This window comes from Macaca nemestrina, chromosome 4 (assembly GCF_043159975.1).
Source record: "Macaca nemestrina isolate mMacNem1 chromosome 4, mMacNem.hap1, whole genome shotgun sequence".
In the NCBI taxonomy this organism is placed as follows: domain Eukaryota; kingdom Metazoa; phylum Chordata; class Mammalia; order Primates; family Cercopithecidae; genus Macaca; species Macaca nemestrina.
Window position 1 is genome coordinate 72,106,345 of NC_092128.1, and position 22,187 is coordinate 72,128,531.

Here is a 22,187-nt window from a genome sequence, read left to right on the forward strand (position 1 = left end):
AGTTCCTGGCCCTTTTAAGGGCTTACAACTCTAAGGGGGTCCACGTGGAAGGGTCGTGATAGATTGAGCAAGTGATCCATAGGTAACACGTGTGGTTAGAGTGGGGGCATTAATCTTTAACCTCAGGCCTGGTCAGTGGCGTCCGTTGGTCTTGCCACTGACTTCATTCCTGTTGTTTTTCAGCTTTAATTCCTCCTTCTCTTCAGAGACAGGAGACTGTAAAAGAAATGGCTTCTTTCCTCATACTGATCCAAATTAACTAGGATGGCTCCAAGTGGTAGATGGTACTAACAGCAAGCTGCAGATAAGGAGGGTAGGCCCTGCTTCCATGTGAGGTAATTAGATAGTTTTTGCTGAAATCTCAGGTAAAGGACATATCAGAGACCTAAGCACAGAATTGGAAGGAGCAAATTGCTGTCTGGTTCAGGCTTCTCAGACTATAAATAAGTTGCTAAGACCTCTACCTCAGGATCTTGTTAAAATGCAGATTCTGGTAGTGGTGGCCCGGGGCTGTGGGGAGGGAAAATGAGGAGTTAACTATTTAATGGGTACAGAATTTCAGTTTTGGAAGATGAAAGGGGTTCTAGAGATTTGTTGCATGACAAAAGTGACCTGACAGTTAAAGAGAGGAGCTGCTAAATGGGTCATCTGTTTCTGAATGGGTTCCTGATAGTCCTGTGACCATGTTAAAATGTGGGGTAGTGGGAATAAACTACAGGGGTCCAAATTAAAGAGATGAGTTGAGGTGGATAAGGATAGCTTAATAACATGCAAGCTAATTTACAAAATTTCCATATAGGTTATTATTTTGGGCACAGGGTCTCACGCCTGTAATCTCAACACTTTGGGAGGGCAAGGTGGGAGGTGAGGAGTTGGAGACCAGCCTGGCCAACATGACAAAACTCCATCTCTACAAAAAATACAAAAAGGGCCGGGCGCGGTGGCTCACGCCTGTAATCCAACATGACAAAACTCCATCTCTACAAAAAATACAAAAAGGGCCGGGCACGGTGGCTCACGCCTGTAATCCCAGCACTTTGGGAGGCCGAGGCGGGCGGATCACAAGGTCAGGAGATCGAGACCACGGTGAAACCCCGTCTCTACTAAAAATACAAAAAATTAGCCGGGCGCGGTTGTGGGCGCCTGTAGTCCCAGCTACTCGGGAGGCTGAGGCAGGAGAATGGCGTGAACCCGGGAGGCGGAGCTTGCAGTGAGCCGAGATCGCGCCACTGCACTCCAGCCTGGGCAACAGAGCGAGACTCCGTCTCAAAAAAAAACAAAAACAAAAACAAAAACAAAAACAAACCAAAAAGTAGCCAGGCGTGGTGGCAAATGCCTGTAATCCCAGCTACTCGGGAGGCTGAGGCATGAGAATTGCTTGAACCCGGGAGGCAGAGGTCGCAGTGAGTTGAGATCATGCCACTGCACTTCAGTCTGGGCAACAGAGGGAGACTTTGTCTCAAAAAAAAAAAGTGTTTTTGTATACCATGTTTGAAATGCATAGTTGATAAAGGAAGAATATGTAAGGCAATTTTATGAGCCAAATCAATTATTAGACAGATACTTCCAGCTCAGAAAACTTTTGTCAGATGCATACATGAAAAACCTTCATAAGCACAAAGTACTCTATGTCTCCAAAATTTTAAAAACATTGACAGCAATTGGGTTGAAAGAGATCAAATGTTCTAGCGTTTGTGGTGTACTTGCTGAAACTCTATTCAGTGTTCAGTGTTCTATCCCCTAAGCAAGCCAATATACCCCAGATTTGGTTTGGGAAATACACCATACTTACAGGAAACAGGAATTGTGTATTGCTAACGGGGTTAAAAGCTCAATGAAAGTCTTGAGGCCGGGCGCGGTGGCTCAAGCCTGTAATCCCAGCACTTTGGGAGGCCGAGACGGGCGGATCACGAGGTCAGGAGATCAAGACCATCCTGGGTAACACAGTGAAACCCTGTCTCTACTAAAAATACAAAAACTTAGCCGGGCGAGGTGGCAGGCGCCTGTAGTCCCAGCTAAGTAAAAAAAGAAAGTCTTGAATATAGTTACTGAAATAATCATGAATGTCTTCTTGGGGCCCAAATGCCAGGATGGGGCTGAACTCTCAACGATTGCCTTAACTACAGCAGTGGGCTGCAGCCCAACAGAGCAGAGTGTCTAGCAAGTATTACTCTCTGACCCTTTTTTTTTTTTTTTTTTTTTTTTGGAGACAGAGTCTCGCTCTGTCGCCCAGGCTGGAGTGCAGTGGCCGGATTTCAGCTCACTGCAAGCTCCGCCTCCCGGGTTCACGCCATTCTCCTGCCTCAGCCTCCCAAGTAGCTAGGAATACAGGCGCCCACCACCTCGCCCAGCTAGTTTTTTGTATTTTTTTTTTTTTTTTTGTTTTATTCACTGTTTTATTCTCAGAATATAGTGCTTGGTATGTAGAAATGTTTTTTTTTTTTTTTTTAAATTTATTTATTATTATTATACTTTAAGTTGTAGGGTACATGTGCATAACGTGCAGGTAGAGACGGGGTTTCACCGTTTTAGCCAGGATGGTCTTGATCTCCTGACCTCGTGATCCGCCCATCTCGGCCTCCCAAAGTGCTGGGATTACAGGCTTGAGCCACCGCGCCCAGCCACTTTCTGACCCTTTAACATTTTTCCTGAATCTATTTGGGCTGTTGGCATTAGTAAGTATACATTTGCTTCTGGTAAACATGGTCCAAACACCTCCAACAGAAGTCTGTCTTCTCTTACTGCTTTTTCAAAGTCTGCAAGTGATATCTTGCCATCATTGTTATAACCTTAGAGATGAAGATGTTTCTTGATAAATACTAGTTTTCAATTTTGCATGGAAAATAGCTCTCTAGACTAAAAAAAATTTACCAAATAAAAGTTCACACTTCTGTAGACACCCTACATACCTCAAAAATTGTTTATTTACAGAGGCCACTTATTTTATTTGTATTATTCTAATAGGCATACCTGAGTTACCTTAGATATACAAAATATAGCCCTGTCCCTAAAACACTTATACTCTAATTGGAGAAATAAGATAAAAATTAGAGGAAGTCCATTATTATATGGCTACTTTCTGATAAAGTAAGTACAATAGGGCAATGATTTTCAAATTAATTTTTTTGTAGAATTTGTTCCACAAAGGATCTCTTACTTGGCAGCCCATCAGATAAAAAGGGTAACAGTGAAGTTGCTCTGCTAAGGAGCAAGACACTGGAAGTTATGGAAGCAACAGTTCTGATGAAGACTTGCAGACCACTGCTGAACCTTTAAGGATGGTTGGGATAGTAGAGAGGTGTGAGGAGGAAGTGCAGAAGAGTGGCCCACCCGAATTAAGACAGCAAATGGGTATAAATTAAGACAGACCTGCCTGGAGTGAAGCATTCATGACAGGGATTATGAGAGACTAAGTATGTTGTGCAGGAGTAGGGGGTGAGAGTAGCATGTGTAGAGATTATGAATGCCTTTAACTGCTTAATTGGATTGGTTTCAGCAGGTCCTTGTTTTTCACATCTGGGCCTAATTACATCAGGGTTCCTGAGAGTTTAATCTAGAGAAAACTTGAGTAATAGTCCGAACAAATTTACTCCGTAACATTTTATTTCAAAGGAGAGGTCCCAGTTAGACAAGAGAGAAATAAAGGGGATCTAAATCGGAAAGGAAGAAATCAAATTATTCTTGTTTGTAAATGATATAATCTTACATTTGGAAGAACCTAAAGATTACCCCAAAAAAACTATTAGAACTGACAAATTCAGCAACATTGCGGGATGCAAAATCAACATACATTTCAACATAGCAAAAATCAGTAGCATTTCTATAAGCCAACAATCTGAAAAAGAAGAAACGTAATCCCATTTACAATAACCATACATAAAATTAAATACCTAGGAATTAACCTAAGAAATGAAAGGGCTCTACAATGAAAACTATAAGGTACTAATGAAAGAAATTGAAGAAGACACCCCCAAAATGGAAACAGATTCCATGTTCATGAATTGGAAGAATCAATATTGTTAAAATGTCCATACTACCCAAAGCAATCTACAGATTTAATGCAATCTCTATCAAAATACCAATGACATTCTTCACAGAAATAGAAAAAACAATCCTAAAATTTATATGGAATCACAAAAGACCCAGAATAACCAAAGCTATCCCGAGCAAAAAGAACAAAACTGGTGGAATCACGTTACCTAACTTCAAATTACACTACAGTGCTATAGTAACCAAAACAGCATGGTACTGGCATAAAAACAGACACACAGAGCAATGGAACATAATAGAGAACTCAGAAACAAATCCATACATCTACAGTGAACTCATTTTTGGCAAAGGTGCCAAGAACATACGTTAGGGAAAAGACAGTCTCTTCAGTAAAGGGTGATGGGAAAACTGGATATCCATATGCAGAAGAATGAAACTAGACCCCTACTTCTCACCATATACAAAAATCAAGTCAAAATGGATTAAAGACATAAATGTAAAACCTCAAACTATGAAACTACTACAAGATAACAACAGAGAAACTCTGCAGGATATTGGTCTGGGCAAAGATTTCTCACAAGCACAGGCAACCAAAGCAACAGTGAACAAATTGGATCATGAAAGTTTAAAAACTTCTGCACAGCAAAAGAAACAATCAAAGTGAAGAGAAAACCCGTAGAATGGGAGATAATATTAATATTTGCAGACTATCCATCTGACAAGGAATTAATAACCAGAATATATAAGGAGTTCAAACAACTGTAAAGGAAAAAAATCTAACAATATGATTTAAAAATGGGCAGAAGTTCTGACATTTCTCAAAAGAAAATGTAGAAATGTCAAACAGGTATATGAAAAGGTACTCAACATCATTGATCATCAGAGAAATGGAAATCAAAACTACAATGAGATATCATCTCACCCCATTTAAAATGGCTTATATCGGCCGGGTGTGGGGGCTCACACCTGCAATCCTAGCACTTTGGGAGGCCAAGCACCTTGGAACACCTGAGGTCAGGAGTTCAAGACCAGCCTGACCAACATGGAAAAAACCGTCTCTACTAAAAACCCAAAATTAGCTGGGTGTGGTGGCAGGCACCTGTAATCTCAGCTACTTGTGAGGCTGAGGCAGGAGAATCACTTGAACCCGGGAGGCGGAGGTTGCGGTGAGCCGAGATCGTGCCATTGCATTCCAGTCTGGGCAACGAGAGTGAAATTCTGTCTCAAAAAAAAAGAAAAAGAAAAAAGGCTTATATCCCAAAGTCAGGCAATAACAAATGCTGCCAGGGATGTGATGAAAAGGGAACCTTCGTACACTGTAGGCAGGAATGTAAATTAGTACAACCACCATGGAGAACAGTTTGGAGGTTCCTCAAAACTGGACGTGGTGGCTCACATCTGTAGTTCCAGCAATTTAGGAGGCAGAGGCAGGAGGATTGCTTGAATCTAGGAGTTCAAGACCAGCCTGGACAACATAGTGAGACTCTGTCTCTAAAAAAATAAGTTAAAAAAAAGTAGCTGGTTATGGTGGCACACGCCTGTAGTCCCAGCTGCTCTTAAGTCTGGGGCAGGAGGATTGCTTGAGCACAGGAGGTCAAGACTGCAGTGAGCTGTGATCATGCCACTGCACTCCAACCTAGGTGACAGAGTGAGACCTTGTCTCAAAAAACTAAAAATAGAACTACCATATGATCCAGCAATCCCACTGCTTGGTATATATCTAAAAGAAAAGAAATCAGGATATTGAAAAGATAGCTGCACTCCCATGCTTATTGCAGCACCACCCATAATAGCCAAGCCACTTAGGAAGCAACCTAAGTGTCTATCAACAGGTGAATGGATAAAAAAAATGTGGCGGGGCGCAGTGGCTCACGCCTGTAATCCCAGCACTTTGGGAGGTCAAGGTGGGCAGATCACCTGAGGTCAGGAGTTTGAGACCAGTCTGGCTAACATGGCGAAACCCCGTCTCTACTAAAAATACAAAACTTAGCCGGGCATGGTGGCATGTACCTGTAATCCCAGCTACTCTCAAGGCTGAGGCAGGAGAATTGCTTGAACCCAGGAGGCGGAGGTTGCAGTGAGCCGAGATCATGCCATTGTACTCCAGCCTGGGCAACAAGAACAAAACTCCATCTCAGAAAAAAAAATGTGGTACATATACACAATGGAGTGCTATTCAGCCATAAAAAGGGATGAGATCCTGTCATTTGCAACAACATGGATGGAACTGTAGGTCATTTTGTTAAGTTAAATAAGCCAGACACAGAAAGACAAACTTCACATGTTCTCACTTATATATGGGAGTTAAAATTAAAACAATTGAACTCATGGAAATAGAGAGTAGAATGGTTACCAGAGGCTGGAAAGGGTAATAGAGGGGTGGGGGTGAGGGGGGGATGGTTAATAGGTACAAAAATGGGAAGAACGAATAGGACTAGTATTTGATAGCACAACAGGGTGACTATAGTCAACAATTATTTCATTGTACATTTAAAAATAACTGAAAGAGACAGGTGCAGTGGTTCACGCCTGTAACCCCAACAGTTTGGGAGGCCGAGACGGGCGGATCACTTGAGGTCAGAAGTTCGAGACCAGCCTGGCCACAACGGTGAAACGCCATCTCTACTAAAAATACAAAAATTAAGCTGGACACCTAATTTTTGGCACCTGTGATCCCAGCTACTAGGGAGGCTGAGGCAGGAGAATTGCTTGAACCCAGGAGGCAGAGGTTGCAGTGAGCTGAGATGGTGCCACTGCACTCCAGCCTGGGCGATGGAGTGAGACTTTTTCTCAAAAAAACCCCCCAAAACCCAAAATATTAATAATAACTAAAAGACTGTAATTGGATTATTTGTAACACAAAGGATAAATGCTTGAGGGAATGGATACCCCGTTTACCATGATGTGATTATTATGCATTACATGCCTATATTAAAGTATCTCATGCACCCCATAAATATATATATCTACTATGTACCCGCAAGAATTAAAAATTTAAAAAATATATTCATACAAAGAAAGAAGGGTATGTGTGGTACTGGGAAACATACTGTCTCTCAAGAAGAAATCTACCCTCAGCCCTAACAGGCCTAGTGAGTATATTTCCAAAAGAAGAGGATACTTTGGAGACTGCATTATCTGCATCTGAGACTCCAAAACCTCCCACCATCTGTTTCTTTCCTGAACTCCAAAGTAATACAGGTGAACCGGGCCTGGGCAGCCTTAGATTCACAAAACCTCACTGGTATCCAGCTTAGGATCAAAGAAAGAAAAGGTAGAAAACACCATGTTCACAGTAAAATAACTACCTTAGGCTTTTTTTTTTTTTTTTTTTTTTTTTTGAGACACAGTCTCGCTCTGTTGCCCAGGCTGGAGTGCAATGGCATGATCTCAGCTCACTGCAACCTCCATTTCCTGGGTTCAAGTGATTCTCCTGTCTCAGCCTCCCGAGTAGCTGGGATGACAGATGTGCACCACCACGCCTGGCTAATTTTTCTCTTTTGGATAGAGACGAGGTTTCACCATGTTGGCCAGGCCGGTCTTGAACTCCTGACCTCAAGAGATCTTCCCATCTCGGCCTCCCAAAGTGCTGGGGTGACAGGTGTGAGCCATTGCACTTGGCCAAGAATTACCTTAGGTTTTATTGAGAGATGAATTGTGCACCCCATTTTCTAGTGACCTTGGGTAAACCTTTCTGTATTTCAGTTTTCTCCTTTGCAAAATGGAGATAATAGTTTCTACTTCATAGCGATGGCAACAGTGGCCCATCTGGAGCGGCCACTACAAAGGTGTCAGCTGCAGCAGGGAGGTGTGACTGGGGCTGTGTGCTCTAGGTAGCAGGCAGGATCCCCACCCTCCTGAGCACAACTGCAGCTGCCCAAGCCACAGCTGCGGACCCAGGCATCTCTGCACTCTTGGGGGCCGGGAAGGCCCCCCTTCCCCCTCCAGGCTTGGAGGTGCCTGCTGCCACTCTCTGACCTCTCCCTTCTCCCAGCGCCTACTCCACAGGCTTGGAAGCACCTGCTGCCACTTCCTGGCCTCTCCCTGCTCCGGAACCCACTCCAATCTTAGAGCAAAGTTGAGGCTGAGCCAGGGCACTATTGCAACCTGGCCAGGTGTGCGCACACTCAGGGCAGTGCTGACACATCAGTCCCCTGCTGACTTAGCCCCCTCCGGACTTTGGGCACTGGCTAGCATTGGAGGGAGGCCAAGGGGGTGCTGAAAGCAGCTCAGCGCTGGCCTGCAGGCACTCCTTGGCCCAAACAACCTGGGTGCCATGAACAATGGCAGGAGGCAGACAGGCTCTGGGGTGGAAAGGGGTGGGTTCTCAGTTAAGAAGAGAGAAGGAGAGAAGAGCTGCGGCCCTTCAGAGAGCCCAGACCTAGGAGCTCCGCAAGCCAGGGATGCGACACCCTGCTTGGGAATCTGTAGTTCCTGGCTTCTCCAAGCTTCTGGGCACCACCACATTCGCTGGTGCCAGCCGTGGAAGCTGCTTGCGGTACACCTGGTCCAGCTGCAGCCCCACAGGGAGTTAGCGCTTGTGCTGGCACCTGGAGCTGGCCACCCCACCGCAGCCAGTGTGCCTGAGTGTGCGCAGTGGCTGGACCCCGTGATCATTCACTCACACACCACACCCTTTGCTGCTCTGTGCCTGACTCACCCTTGGCAGGCATGGGATCTAGGGTCAGTAGCACAAGCCAAGCGCAAGCCTGCCAGGCCGAGTGGATGGAATGAGTCCAGCGGGACTGAGCAAAATTTGGACAAAGGTGCCACTAGCCACAGAGGTTTCTGGCTGGCAAAGTGACACCCCAAGAATCCCATGACAGTGAGGTTGTTTTGAGAATAAAATGAGGTCACGGTCAGGCGCGGTGGCTCGCACCTGTAATCCCAACACTTTGGGAGGCCGAGGTGGGAGGATCATGAGGTCAGGAGTTCGAGACCAGCCTGGACAACATGGTGAAACCTCATCTCTACTAAAAATACAAAAATTAGCTGGGTGTGGTGGCGCATGTAATCCAAGCTACTCGGGAGACTGAGGCAGGAGAATCGCTTGAACTCAGGAAGCGGAGGCTGCAGTGAGCTGAGATTTCACCATTGCACTCCAGCCTGGGTGACAGAGCGAGACTCTGTCTCAAAAAAAATAAAAAATAAAAATAAAATAAAATGAGTTCACACATTAAAGCTCCCTGAAGGGCCCTGCATTTAGAAAGCACTTTAGAGGGGTCAACTATTTTTATTATTATGTTATTGTATTATAATGAATATGTAGATGGATTGGAGGAGTTAGGTCATAAAGGCAAAATAGAGTAGCATCCAGTTGTACATGCATTGCATCTGGTCTCCCCCTAAACTAATGAGGTTTTACTGAGTAAAATTTTAAAAATAGTAAAATAAGCATTCATTTTGTATAGTGATTCATTTAGTTGCCCAGCTATTCTATAAATATTTGTTGAGCACCGCTATCAGTCAGGCATTGTTCTAGGCAATAGTTAGGTCAGAGAACAAACAAAAACCCCTGCACTCATAAAGGCTACATTCATTATGGAAGAAAAGAAATCATTTCCTTAGCTCTATCTAACTATAATGAACTGCAGTTTTTCATTCTTACCATTTTCTTCCGTGTTATATCTACCAATTCTTTAATTCCTTCATAGTCTCTTCTTCAGATGACTGTTGGTGTAGACTGTTCTTCAACATGTCAAGTATTTGCTTTCGAGAAACGTAACCATCTCCATTTAAATAATAAACTTGGCCGGGCGCGGTGGCTCACGCCTGTAATCCCAGCACTTTGGGAGGCCGAGACGGGCGGATCACGAGGTCAGGAGATCGAGACCATCCTGGCTAACACGGTGAAACCCCGTCTCTACTAAAAAATACAAAAAACTAGCCGGGGGAGGTGGCGGGCGCCTATAGTCCCAGCTACTCGGGAGGCTGAGGCAGGAGAATGGCGTGAACCTGGGAGGCGGAGCTTGCAGTGAGCTGAGATCCGGCCACCGCACTCCAGCCTGGGTGACAGAGCGAGACTCCGTCTCAAAAAAAAAAAAAAAATAAATAAATAAATAAATAAATAATAAACTTACAGACTTTTTAAAGCATAAGAAGTTTAAAGATTTGAATAACAGCAGTTCAAGTGTCATTAGTCTTCTCTTTAGTTATTTCAATTTATGATACTAAAAGAAAAAACAATGGATATTCCACACAATGACGAGTTTAATCTATTATACGGTAGAGAGATTTTAGAATAAAGCACTCTTTATATTTTTTCTATCAGATTAAATATTCCTTGGGATGTGAAAAGAAAAATGTAATTTCTGGATTTTTATATTGCAAGTTTAAAAATGATATGAAGCTGTAATCAAGGAGCTTTGAGATGAAGTTTTTAAACCTTTGATCATGCAATACATATATATACATACATGTATATGCATGTGTGTATCTATGTCAATATTATGATTCTCTTCTTACATAGAGTGCAAAAACGACGTACACACTTCACTATATTGCTGACAAAGAACGTTTTTGGATGTATTCGGATGGTGAATCAGTAATGTCCTTGGGGTCTGTTCATCTGCACTATCCAAAATTATCAAATAACCTCTCCCTGGAGAATGCTTTCCATGACTTATAATCATGGAACTTAAGGTCATGCTTTCCATGATCTTTATAAGCACAAAGTTCACTCACTTATCCCACAAATGATCTTACTCAGGTCATTTGTGAATAAGGGAGTCCCACAGTGAAGGAGCTTTTGTGGGGTTTATAATCTAATTGAATGTTTTAGTAAAAGTAAGAATAAAACTCCAGATTATCAGATTAGTTGGGTCTTTCTGTTGAATTTCTTCAATCTATAGCATACATATGAATTTGCAATACAACCTGACTAGAAAGTAGTATTTTCTCAAAATTAACATATCTTTAAGTGTATATGAAACAGTTTTAGGAAGTGAGATTAGAGACGGAAAATTTTTTTCATAATGGGAGGCTGTTCAACCGTGTACAGCTGCATTCAGTGTCAAGACCATTTTCACCAAATATTAGCATTACCACAAGAATTTACATCCTGAAAACAACTGTTCACTCCTCAGTGAGACTTTTGTATAAAACACTGCAGTGGAAACTATATTTATTTATTTATTTATTATTTTTTGAGACAGAGTCTCACTCTGTCGCCCAGGCTGGAGTACAGTGAAGTGATCCCAGCTCACTCCAACCTCTGCCTCCTGGGTTCAAGCAATTCTCCTGCCTCAGCCTCCCCAGGAGCTGGGATTACAGGGAAGCTCAACCACGCCCAGCTACTTTTTGTATTTTCAGTAGAGAGGGGGTTTCACCATGGTGGCAGGCTGGTCTGGAATTGCTGACCTCAAGTAACCCACCCACCTTGGCCTCTCCCAAAGTGCTAGGATTACAGAAGTGAGCCACCACGACCAGCTGGAAACTATATTGAAAAGTTATCTCATCTCATGCAAAGTTAGAGTGGGAGAAAAAAAGTACAACACAGAGAAACTAAAAAATTCATAAATGTCAAAGAAAAGTCAAAGAATTTCCCCTCCATAACCCATGCACTGCCATGTGCAAAGCCTGTTTCCTGCCTCGGAGGCAGCCTTGGAAATGCAGTCTTGCCAGCTGATCAGAGTTGGCACAAGCCCTGACTCTTAGCTGTTGTTCTTAATGTGGGCCATAAGCCAAAGACCCATCCTGGTGGTGACATTTGGGCATTCCAGAACCAGTAAAGGAAATGTTTGGGGCTGGGGACTCTTCCATGACCTTACAGTTGTGCCACCCATTTCATTTGCTTTTTTTTTTAAGCTGTCATGAACTATTTTTGCAAGGTTGCTATAAAGAACACTGATTTTATATTTTTAAACATTTAAGCATTCACTAAGTACAAAATTGTCTATATATTACCAAGCCAGTAATTACATACAGAAATCTTACACTTCAGCTTTTCTTCAAAAGTTCCTTGAAGAAACACTGATAATCCTTTAACCTACTATTTTACTTTTTTGTAGTTATCATTGTCTTTGTCAAATGCAAAAAACACTGAAATAAAAAGAATGTGTAATTGTATTGTAATTTAGTGCTATTTTGTAATTCAACAGTATGTAAGTATGAATAGATAGAAAAATGTTTCTCCCAAATTGAGGGGGAAAATTTTTGGCACAGTCTCTTGAAATAATCAAAATTACAGGAAATGTGTTTTACGCTGTATTCTTGAAGAAAGAAAAGAGACATTCTCCTCCATGAGCACTGATGAGTTTCATTTGTGATGTTTTATACAGTTACTATGCGCCAAGAAGACACACAGCGGAGTTAATGGGATTATGTTTACTCTAAAAAAAAAAAAAAAGTGGCAAAAAATATGTTCTAAAGAGTTTGCACAATATCTAAAGGTAATTTACTAAAATAATACATTATTTTTAAAATTGGAAAATTTAGTATTATCCTATAAAAATAAGTTAAGATATTTACTCTTTTTGAGATGATGACTATGTTAATTATTTTGATTGTGGTGATGGTTTCATAGGTGTATACATGTGTTAAAACTTATCAAATTGTATATCTTAAAAATCTATTACTGGCTGGGTGCGGTGGTTCAGGCCTATAATCCCAGCACTTTGGGAGGCCGAGGAGGGCGGATCACCTGAGGTCAGGAGTTCAAGACCAGCCTGGCCAACATGGTGAAACCCTGTCTCTACTAAAAGTACAAAAAATTAGCTGGGCGTGGTGGCAGGCGCCTGTAATCCCAGCTACTCTGGAGGCTGAGGCAGGAGAATCACTGGAACCCGAGAGGCGGAGGTTGCGTGAGCTGAGATCGTGCCACTGCACTCCAGCCTGGTCAACAGAGACTCCATCTCAATTAAAAAAAAAAAAAAAAAAAAAAAAAAAAATCTGTTACTAAAACTAACTGGATCACATTAAGTAATTTTTTTATTTTAAAGATATGATCTTTGAGTTTTTCAATATGAGTCATTACCATTTTTTATACTAACTGATACATGTTCTTTATTTTTATGAGGAAAATGAAGCCATTTAGTAATTTACATGTCTACAGCATGCGAATCTAAAGACATCATGATTAAAAGCCACAAACTGCGTATCTTTTAAAAAAATGTTACTGATCAGGCTGGATGGGGTGGCTCACACCTGTAATTCCAGCACTTTGGGAGGCCAAGGCAGGTGTATCACTTGAGGTCAGGAGTTCAAGACCAGCCTGACCAACATGGCAAAATCCCATCTCTATTAAAAACACAAAAATTAGCTGGACATGGCCGGGCGTGGTGGCTCAAGCCTGTAATCCCAGCACTTTGGGAGGCCGAGATGGGCGGATCACGAGGTCAGGAGATTGAGACCATCCTGGCTAACACGGTGAAACCCCGTCTCTACTAAAAATACAAAAAATAGCCGGGCGAGGTGGCAGCGCCTGTAGTCCCAGCTACTCGGGAGGCTGAGGCCGGAGAATGGCGTGAACCCGGGAGACGGAGCTTGCAGTGAGCTGAGATCCGGCCACTGCACTCCAGCCTGGGCTACAGAGCGAGACTCTGTCTCAACAAAAAAAAAAAAAAAAAAAAAAAAAAATTCAGCCTGGCCATGGTGGCTTACGCCTGTAATCCCAGTACTTTGGGAGGCAGAGGTGGGCAGATCACAAGGTCAGGAGTTTGAGACCAGCCTGGCCAACATAGTGAAACCCCGTCTCTACTAAAAATACAAAAGTTAGCTGGGCGTGGTGGTGCATGCCTGTAGTCCCAGCTACTCGGGATCTGAGTAGTTTGCTATTTCAGATTGGCTCTTTTTAGTGTCTTATGACTTCTTACCCCTATTCGCCAACATGTCATCAGTCATTCCTAATACGTTGTGCAGGACCCCTCGAAATGTGTTACGATCTAGCCCAGTGTTATTAAATCTTCCATCAGCTCTTCCCACCAAGCTGTGGAAAAGTCTTCTGAGACGCTCTAGCTCACTTTTTTTGGCTGTAAAATGAAAAGGCAAATAAATACAACTTAGATTTAATCAATGAGTTATTCAGTCCAATTAAGTATATCTTACTAAGCAGCTATTTTGTTCCTATGATGCTAGGTGTTCTGATAGAAAAAAATATATACGATATGGACTAGTTACTAAAGAGCTTACACAATTAATGTGGGCCTCACTTAGAAATTTCCTGAGACGGTAGGCAGCTGCTAAATCATGTAAGATAACATTCACCACTATAGGCATGTGAAGAAAGAAAAATCAGTATGGGAAAGGAGTTGGGCCATTTTCCTGGGACAACTAGACTGTGAGCTGAGCCTTGAAGGATGCATAGTATCTATGTAGGAAGAAATGTGTTGAGGGTGTTAAAGAGGAGGAAAATTATAGGAAAAGAGGACAACATGAGTAAAAGGAAAGAGGTAGAATTTTAGGATTGAAATAGAACATGCCTTACTGGGAGCATAACGAGCATAGCAAGGAGTTGGTAAGAAGAGAATGGCAAGGTTGAAGAGGATAAGCTGATGGTGGAGGGCCTTCAATGCCTGGTCAGAGGTGTCAGAATCGGTGTCATTTTGTACCATCTGTATGAGAATTAACCCCTTCTCCACTGCCCCATGCTTGCAGTTTCCCAGAACTTGCCCCAAATCTGCTAAACCAGAATTGTTAACAGCAGGCCCAGGAATTAGCTTTTGAACAAGAGCACAACTTCTATGCCCTAGGAGTTGAGAATCTTTGGGTTAAGCCACTGAACATTTTGGAACAGGAGAGGGGCATAACAGTAAAAGTGGTTTAGGAAAATCCATTGAAGTAGGAAAGCTAGAAGCATGGAAGCCAGGCTTGGAGATAGAAAGGTGGAAATAAAGACAGAAAGCTGGGGAGGGAGCCTGAGATGCTGCAGAAACTCAGGCTTTGTGACTGATCAGATCTGCAGTGTTCAAATGGAAATTTTAAAATATGCCATACCTGGTTCTCACTCCAGACTTAGTAAAATCCTGTTTTGAACAAGTGCACAAGTGTCTGACACACTGTCAGGACTGAGAACCAACAGGTGAGACTTCGAGGGCTGGGGATACAAGACTTAGTAAGCCGCTAGGTTCCACTTCCATTTCTCATGCTAGATGCTGAGAGACTTACACAAGCCATACAGCTTCCTTACGCCTCTCTGCCCTCACCTATAGCACTTAGGTTTTGTCCTGGATGATCTCTGAGATTCCTTCAGTCTCTAAAAGCATAAAGTGTCACTGGGCACGGTGGCTCATGCCTGTAATCCCAGCACTTTGGGAGACTGAGGTGGGCAGATTACCTGAGGTCAGGAGTTTGAGACCAGCCTGACCAACATGGACAAACTCCATCTCTACTAAAAATACAAAATTAGCCACGCGTGGTGGCGCATGCCTGTAATCTCAGCTACTCAGGAGGGTGAGGCAGGAGAATTGCTTGAACTGGGGAGGCAGAGGTTGTGGTGAGCCAAGATTGCATTATTGCACTCCAGCCTGGGCAATAAGAGTGAGAGTCTGTCTGAAAAAAAAAAAAAAGATTACACTTTATGCTTTTTTTTTTTTTTTTTTTTTAAGACACAGGATCTTTCTCTGTCACCCAGGCTGGAGTGCAGTGATGCGATAATCGTTCACTGCAGTCCTGAACTCCTGGGCTCAAGAGAGCCTCCTGCCTCAGCCTCTTGAGTAGCTGGGACTATAGGTGCACACCACCATGTCTGGCTAATTTTAATTTTATAAAGTTTATTTCGATAGTTTTTGGGGTACCTGTGGTTTTTGGATACATGAATAAGTTCTTCAGTGGTGATTTCTGATATTTTGGTGCATTCATCACCTGAGCAGTGTCCATGGTACCCAGTATGTAGTCTTTTATCCCTCACCCACCTCCCACCCTTCCCACAGAGTCCCTAAAGTCCATCGTATCATTCTTATGCCTTTGCATCCTCATAGCTTAGCTCCCACTTATGAGAACATGCAATATTTGGTTTTCCATTCCTGAGTTACTTCATTTAGAATAATGGCCTCCTGCTCCACCCAAGTTGCTCCATCTAAAGGCCATTAACTTTTAAATTTTTAGTAGAGATGAAGTCTCACTATTTTGGCCAGGCTGGTCTCCAACTCCTGGGCTCATGCAGTCCTCCTGCCTTGGCCTCCGAAAGTGCTGGGATTATAGGTATGAGCCACTGTGCCAGGCCTAGCAGTAGATTCTTTCTTTCTTTTTTTTCCCTTTGAGATGGAGTCTCGCTCTGTCACCCAGGTTGGAGGGCAGTGGCACGATCTCGGCTCACTGCAACATCTGCCTCCTGCGTTCAAGCGATTCTACTACCTCAGCCTCCCGAGTAGCTGGGATTATAGGCGCCCACCACCATGCCTGGCTAATTTTTATATTTTTAGTAGAGATAGAACTTCACCATGTTGGCCTGACTGGTCTCGAACTCCTGGCCTCGTGTGATCCGCCTGCCTTAGCCTCCCAAAGGGCTAGGAGTACAGGCATGAGCTGCTGTGCCTCACCACCTGGTAGTAGATTCTTGAAACTACCTTATTAATGTTGAATCCTGATGAGGCAGTTTGTATTTTCCTAAAGATGATTATATCAATGTATCCCATTGAATATGCTCTTCTTACAATGTGACTTTGATACTCCTCTCTTAGAGAAATGGTGTCTATGTCTTCTTCTCTTAAACTAGGGGGCTTTTTGTGACTGTTTTAACCAATAGAATATAGTGAAAATGAGGCTCTGTGATTTACAAGGCTAGGTCATAAAATGGATGCAGCTGCTTTGAGCATAAAAACTTGGAAAGTCTTTTCTTGTTTGGAATGTGAAGAAAAAGGAAGCTCAGGTGTAGATGTATTATATAGAATATAGTGTATTAATGCTTGCCTGAAAGAGACCCTGCTCCACTCTGGTAGAAAGTTATTATCTGAGTGGAAATGTTAGCACCAACAGTGGTGTGGAAATATTAGCACCGATAGTGGTGTGTACATGGAAGCCCGAGAAAAGAGAGATTGGAAGAATAAGAGTCAGGAGCTTCTCTGAGAGTCAAATGTTGACAAGTCATCCAACAAAGCAATCAAAGATTTTAGATACAATCTTCAGCAAGTAGTAAGCTAACTTTTCCTGAATTTTCCCAGTGTATCTCATGTTTCATTACATCTAAAGGCCTTTCACATGTGGTCAAGAAACCATTGTAAGGCCAGGCATGGTGGTTCACGCCTGTAATCCCAGCACTCCTAGAGGCAGAGTTGCGCAGATTGCTTGAGCTAAGGAATTTGAGACCAGCCTGGGCAATATAATGAAACCCCATCTCTACAAAAAATACAAAAATTAGTTGAGTATGGTGGCGCATACCTGTAGGCCCAAGCTACTTGGGAGGCTGAGGTGAAATGATGGCTTGAGTTAGGGAGGTTGAGGCTGCAGTGTGCTGTGTTTGTACTACTACTACAGTCCAGCCTGGATGACAAAGTGAGACTCTGTCTCAAAAAGAAAAGGAGAAAAGAAACCATTGTAAATGATATTTGAGAAACCATGGGTCAGTAATGAGGATGGTGTTGAGATAATAGAAATTGACCCATTTTAGTTTGGAATAATTTTAGATTTACATAAGAGATGCAAAGGTATTACAAAGAGTTCCTATATACTCTTCATCCAGTTTCTCCCTAATGCTAATGTCTTACATAACCATGGTACATTTGTCAAAGCTAATGTATTAACATTGGTACATTACTATTAACTATAGACTTTAATTGGATTTCCACAGTTTTTACACTAACATTCTTTTTTTGATCTCAGAATTCAATCCAGGATACCATATTCGGTTGTCATGCCTTCTCCAACCTGTGATAGTTTTCAGTCTTTCCTTGCCTTTCATAAACCTGACAGTTTTGGATTTATTTTGTAGAATGGAATGGTCATCATTTTGTTTTTTTAAATATTTTTATATTTTTCTTTTTTATTTTAAAGAGATGGAGTCTTGCTGTGTGTCCCAGGCGGGAGAGCAGTGCCGTGAACTCATTGCAGCCTCAAACTCCTGGGCTCAAAATATGCTCCTGCCTCAAGGCCTCCCCAGTAGTTAGGACTACAGGTGCATGCCATCACATCTGGGTGTTTGCCTGTTTTTCTCAAGATTAGATTGTGATCATGTGTTTTGGGGAATAAAACCACAGATGCAAAGTGCTGCTCTAATCACATGTAAAGGGAACCATGATCTCAACATGACGTATCACCATGGTTGTTAAACTTGATCATTTGGTTAAGCTAGAGTCTGCCAGCTCTCTCCATGGTAGTTACTATTTTTCTCTTTCCACGATCTATTCTTTTGAAGCCGGTCACCCAAGAAGGGAATTAAGCTCCACTCCCTGGGAAGTGGTATCTATACTATTATTTAGAAATCTTCCATAAGGAAGATTTTTCTTTTCCATTTATTATTATTAATTAGTATTGTCACATGTATTTATTTTATACCACTGGTTATACACTGCTATGGTCTGTTGAGGCCCCTCCCTGGCCTCCACCAAATTCAGGTTTAAATTTTAACCCCCAAGCTAATGGTATGAGGAGGTGTAGCCTTTGGGAGGTAGCGGCAGTTAGGTCTAGTGTTCTTATAGAGACCCCAGAGGGTTAGCTAGTCTCTTCCACTGTGGTGAGGACACAGCAAGGGAGTGCCATCCATGAGCCAGAAAGCAGGCCCTTCCTTACCAGACAGCGAATCAGCCTCGACCTTGGATTTCCCAGCCTCCAGAACTGTGAGAACTACATTTCTGTTGCTTATAAACAATCCAGTCTATGGTATTTTGTTACAGAAGCCCAAATAGACTAAGATGCCTATGAACACTATGTTACTTTGTTGCTCAAGTTGTTCCGGCCTTGGCCATTGGCAGTTTTCAGGTTGGCTCCTGTATCTTTTTAAATATATCCTCATCTTTTTGCTTTTTAAACATTTCTGTGAATCAAGATGTTCAGGAAGCATTGGAAGTCTGGTCAGTACTTACAGCTCTTGACAGTTTCACTGATGGATTCTACCAGTTTCTTCAGAGCCGTCTGGTCCATGTCCAGTGTGGCTTTAGCACACTCCAGAATTTCCAGATAGCCTAGCTTCAAGCCTGGGCATCCTGAGCTATCACTGTTTCCACAGTTCACTACTCCAATCCCAACATGGAATGTGACCATGGCAACATCCCAGCAACCAAACACAGAAGGTTCTCAAGTAACTGGAAAAGTATGCAATAATGGTTGCTACCACTTCGAATATGGTAATTTCATTAAGGTTTCTGTGATCTAAAATTTTATTATTTTCTTTTTGAGACAGGGTCTTGCTCTACCACGTTGCCTAGGATGCAGTGCAGTGGCGCCATCTCAGCTCAATGCAACTTCCACCTCCTGGGGCTCAAGCAATCCTCCCACCTCAGCCTCGTGAATATGTGGGATTGCAGGCATGCACCACCACACCTGGTTTATCTTTTGCATTTTTTGTAGAGATGGGGTTTTGCCATGTTGCCCAGGCTGGTCTTGAATTCCTGGGCTCAAGCGATCCACCCACCTCCACCTCCCTAATTACTGGGATTACAGGCCTGAGGCACCATGACTGGCCTATTTTTTTTAGACAGGGTCTTGCTGTGTCACATTGCCCAAGCTAAAGTGTAGTGGCACAATCATAGCTCACTGCAACCTCGGCTTCCCAGGCTCAATCCATCCTCCACTTCAGCCACCCAAGTATGGGCTGCGGGCACAAGTCACCACACCCAGCTAATGTGATTTAAAAATTTATAGCAATTCCAACATTTTTCTTCAGGGCTAAACACCACTTAAGTGGTATTTGGTATCATTTATACTCCTTCAGCACCAACAGAACAGTTGAAAACATATTTGAACACGTAACAACTAAGTAAAATCACAAATACCTTATTCTTTAAGCTGAAGTAATTTCCCAGGCTATCAGCAGCTCCTTCAAAGGTTACAACCTTCTCCAAACTCTAACCAAGCACCCTTTTATGATATCCAAACAAACGCTTCTATCTGGGAGCTTCTAGAAAAATGTAAAAACTCACTTTTACCCCTCCAACTTTGATTGGGTTGACTGGTAGGATAACATGGTGTGATTATGCCAAAGTTGACTAAAATGTCAACTTTTCTAACTTGATTGTAAAATCCTGGTAGAGAGAACAAACACGTAATCTATGTCTGCTGGCCTTCACTGTGGTAAGGCGAGAAAATGTATTAAAGTGATTTTTACAATTTAGGGCACTAGATTTACTTTCAAATAAAATATAAAACCCAAATTTAAAATACGGCAAAGGCTGGGCGTGGTGGCCTATGCCTGTAATCGCAGCACTTTGGGAAAACGAGGTGGGAGGAATGCTTGAGCCCAGGAGTTTGAGACCAGCCTGTGCAACACAGGGAGATCCTGTCTCTACAAAAAAAAAATTAGCTAGGTGTGGCGGGGCATGCCTGTCACAGATTCCAGTCACTGGGAAGGCTGAAGTGGGAGGCTGGCTTGAGCCTGGGAAGTCAAGGATGCAGTGACCTATGATTAAATACAGTTTTGGGGAAAAAAGTTTCTCAAAACTTTTCTTAAGCAAATAGATGAGTATTCATAGACTTTAAGTTAAAAAGTGGCAATTTTAAAAAAAGTATGAACCCTGTCACTTAAGTCTGAAGAATAGCTGTTCTCACTTGGTTTCCATGAGTCCTGTCTATGGGTCTCCAAGAAATGTCAGAAAATTAAGCAATAGGTTTTTAATACATCTTGATTGAAGGAATGTCAATCTGTATTCTAGTTAAAATAAATTCAGGACACTCTAATGGTATTTAAAACATCTAACTATACTAACGACAGCTAAAGGAATCCAAACAATTACAAAGAGGTAGTACGAGTATAAAGCCAATTTTTCTATCTGGAACATCCACTGATTTACAGCAGCTATTCCAGTACCGTTATCCTAGTAACATGCCTTCTATTTGTAAAAAATTGGTGTAAAGTTTGTCAAGAAAAAGGGTAGTTTGGAAGGGAGGAAGAGATGTAATTTGCACAGGGGTAATAACTTTGGAATAAACCTAACTGATAATATTACTCTGTCAGCTAGGCGCAGTGGCTCATGCCTGTAATCCTAGTACTTTGGGAGGCGGAGGTGGGTGGGTCACTTGAGCCCAGGAGTTTGGGACCAGCCTGGGCAACATGGTGAAACCCCGTCTCTACAAAAAATAAAAAAAATTAGCCAGGCATGGTGGTGTGCGCCTGAAGTCCCAGCTACTCGGAGATTGAGGTGGGAGGATCACTTAAGCCTGGGAGTCAAGGCTACAGTGAGCTGAAATCACACCACTGCACTCCAGTCCAGGAAACAGAGACCCTGTCACACACACACACAAAATAAATAAATAAATAAAAATAAAATTACTCTGTCAAATTTTCTTTTCTTTCCATACTTTGTTAGGAGGCTGTTAAGGCTACCAACACAGGACTAGAAAAAAGTGTTGTCCAGACAGTTAACACATTCTGGAAAGAATACCGTTCTTCACCAAATCACCTTCTCCCCCAGTCTAATAAAATGAACAGTTGCTTCTAGCGGAATATAATCTTTATATAACGGACTAGTCTGTAAATCTGCAGTTCTGTGTCATAACAAAAGTGATGACCATGTGATCTGATCAACTTATCTTCTGGCATTTTCACGAACAACAATTCTAGGAAACTTTCTTTTGGATGCACAATGTCCCTTAAATTTTCTGTGTATTCAAAAGCATACAGATACCTTTTATTAGGAAATAGTATGCACCTTTGAGTATGAAATTTAAAGAAACCAAGATGTGTGTTTTTTTAATAGCTAAAAATTTAGGGATGTCTTATTTATTTCAGGCTTAACATCTAGGAGTGTTTCTTATCTGTGTAAGTTTACTTGCAGTCCAAAGGGAGCTGATAAGAACACAGCTATTTTTAAGTAAAATAGCTATTTATTCAGCCTGTTGTCATGCCAACATGTTCTGAGCATATACCACTATAATTAGCACATCCTTTGTAACAGGCAAAATTGTACATCAAGTTGTATTTCATGTTACCTGATTATATAAAAATGTAAAATGAAAATGAATTATCAGTTCCTTTTAACATTCCTAGTAAACAAGTCAGCAGTAGATATGAGGCACAAAATCTTAGTAAAATATGACACAGGGAGAGCAATAATGTAACTCTTATTTAAACTTAACTTGTCATAATTTGCTATTAATATACAAAGACAACA

The 22,187-nt window shown here is 42.2% G+C and overlaps 1 long non-coding RNA gene across 1 annotated transcript; it reads right to left on the bottom strand.

Moving 5' to 3' along the window:
* Positions 1-21: 21 nt before the first annotated feature.
* On the bottom strand, positions 22-18,306 carry LOC105475499 (uncharacterized). Its single transcript, XR_011622134.1, has 3 exons — positions 17,305-18,306; positions 13,803-13,958; positions 22-510 (listed from the first exon to the last, which is right to left on the bottom strand). It is a non-coding gene; the product is annotated as an uncharacterized lncRNA (long non-coding RNA).
* Positions 18,307-22,187: the final 3,881 nt, after the last annotated feature.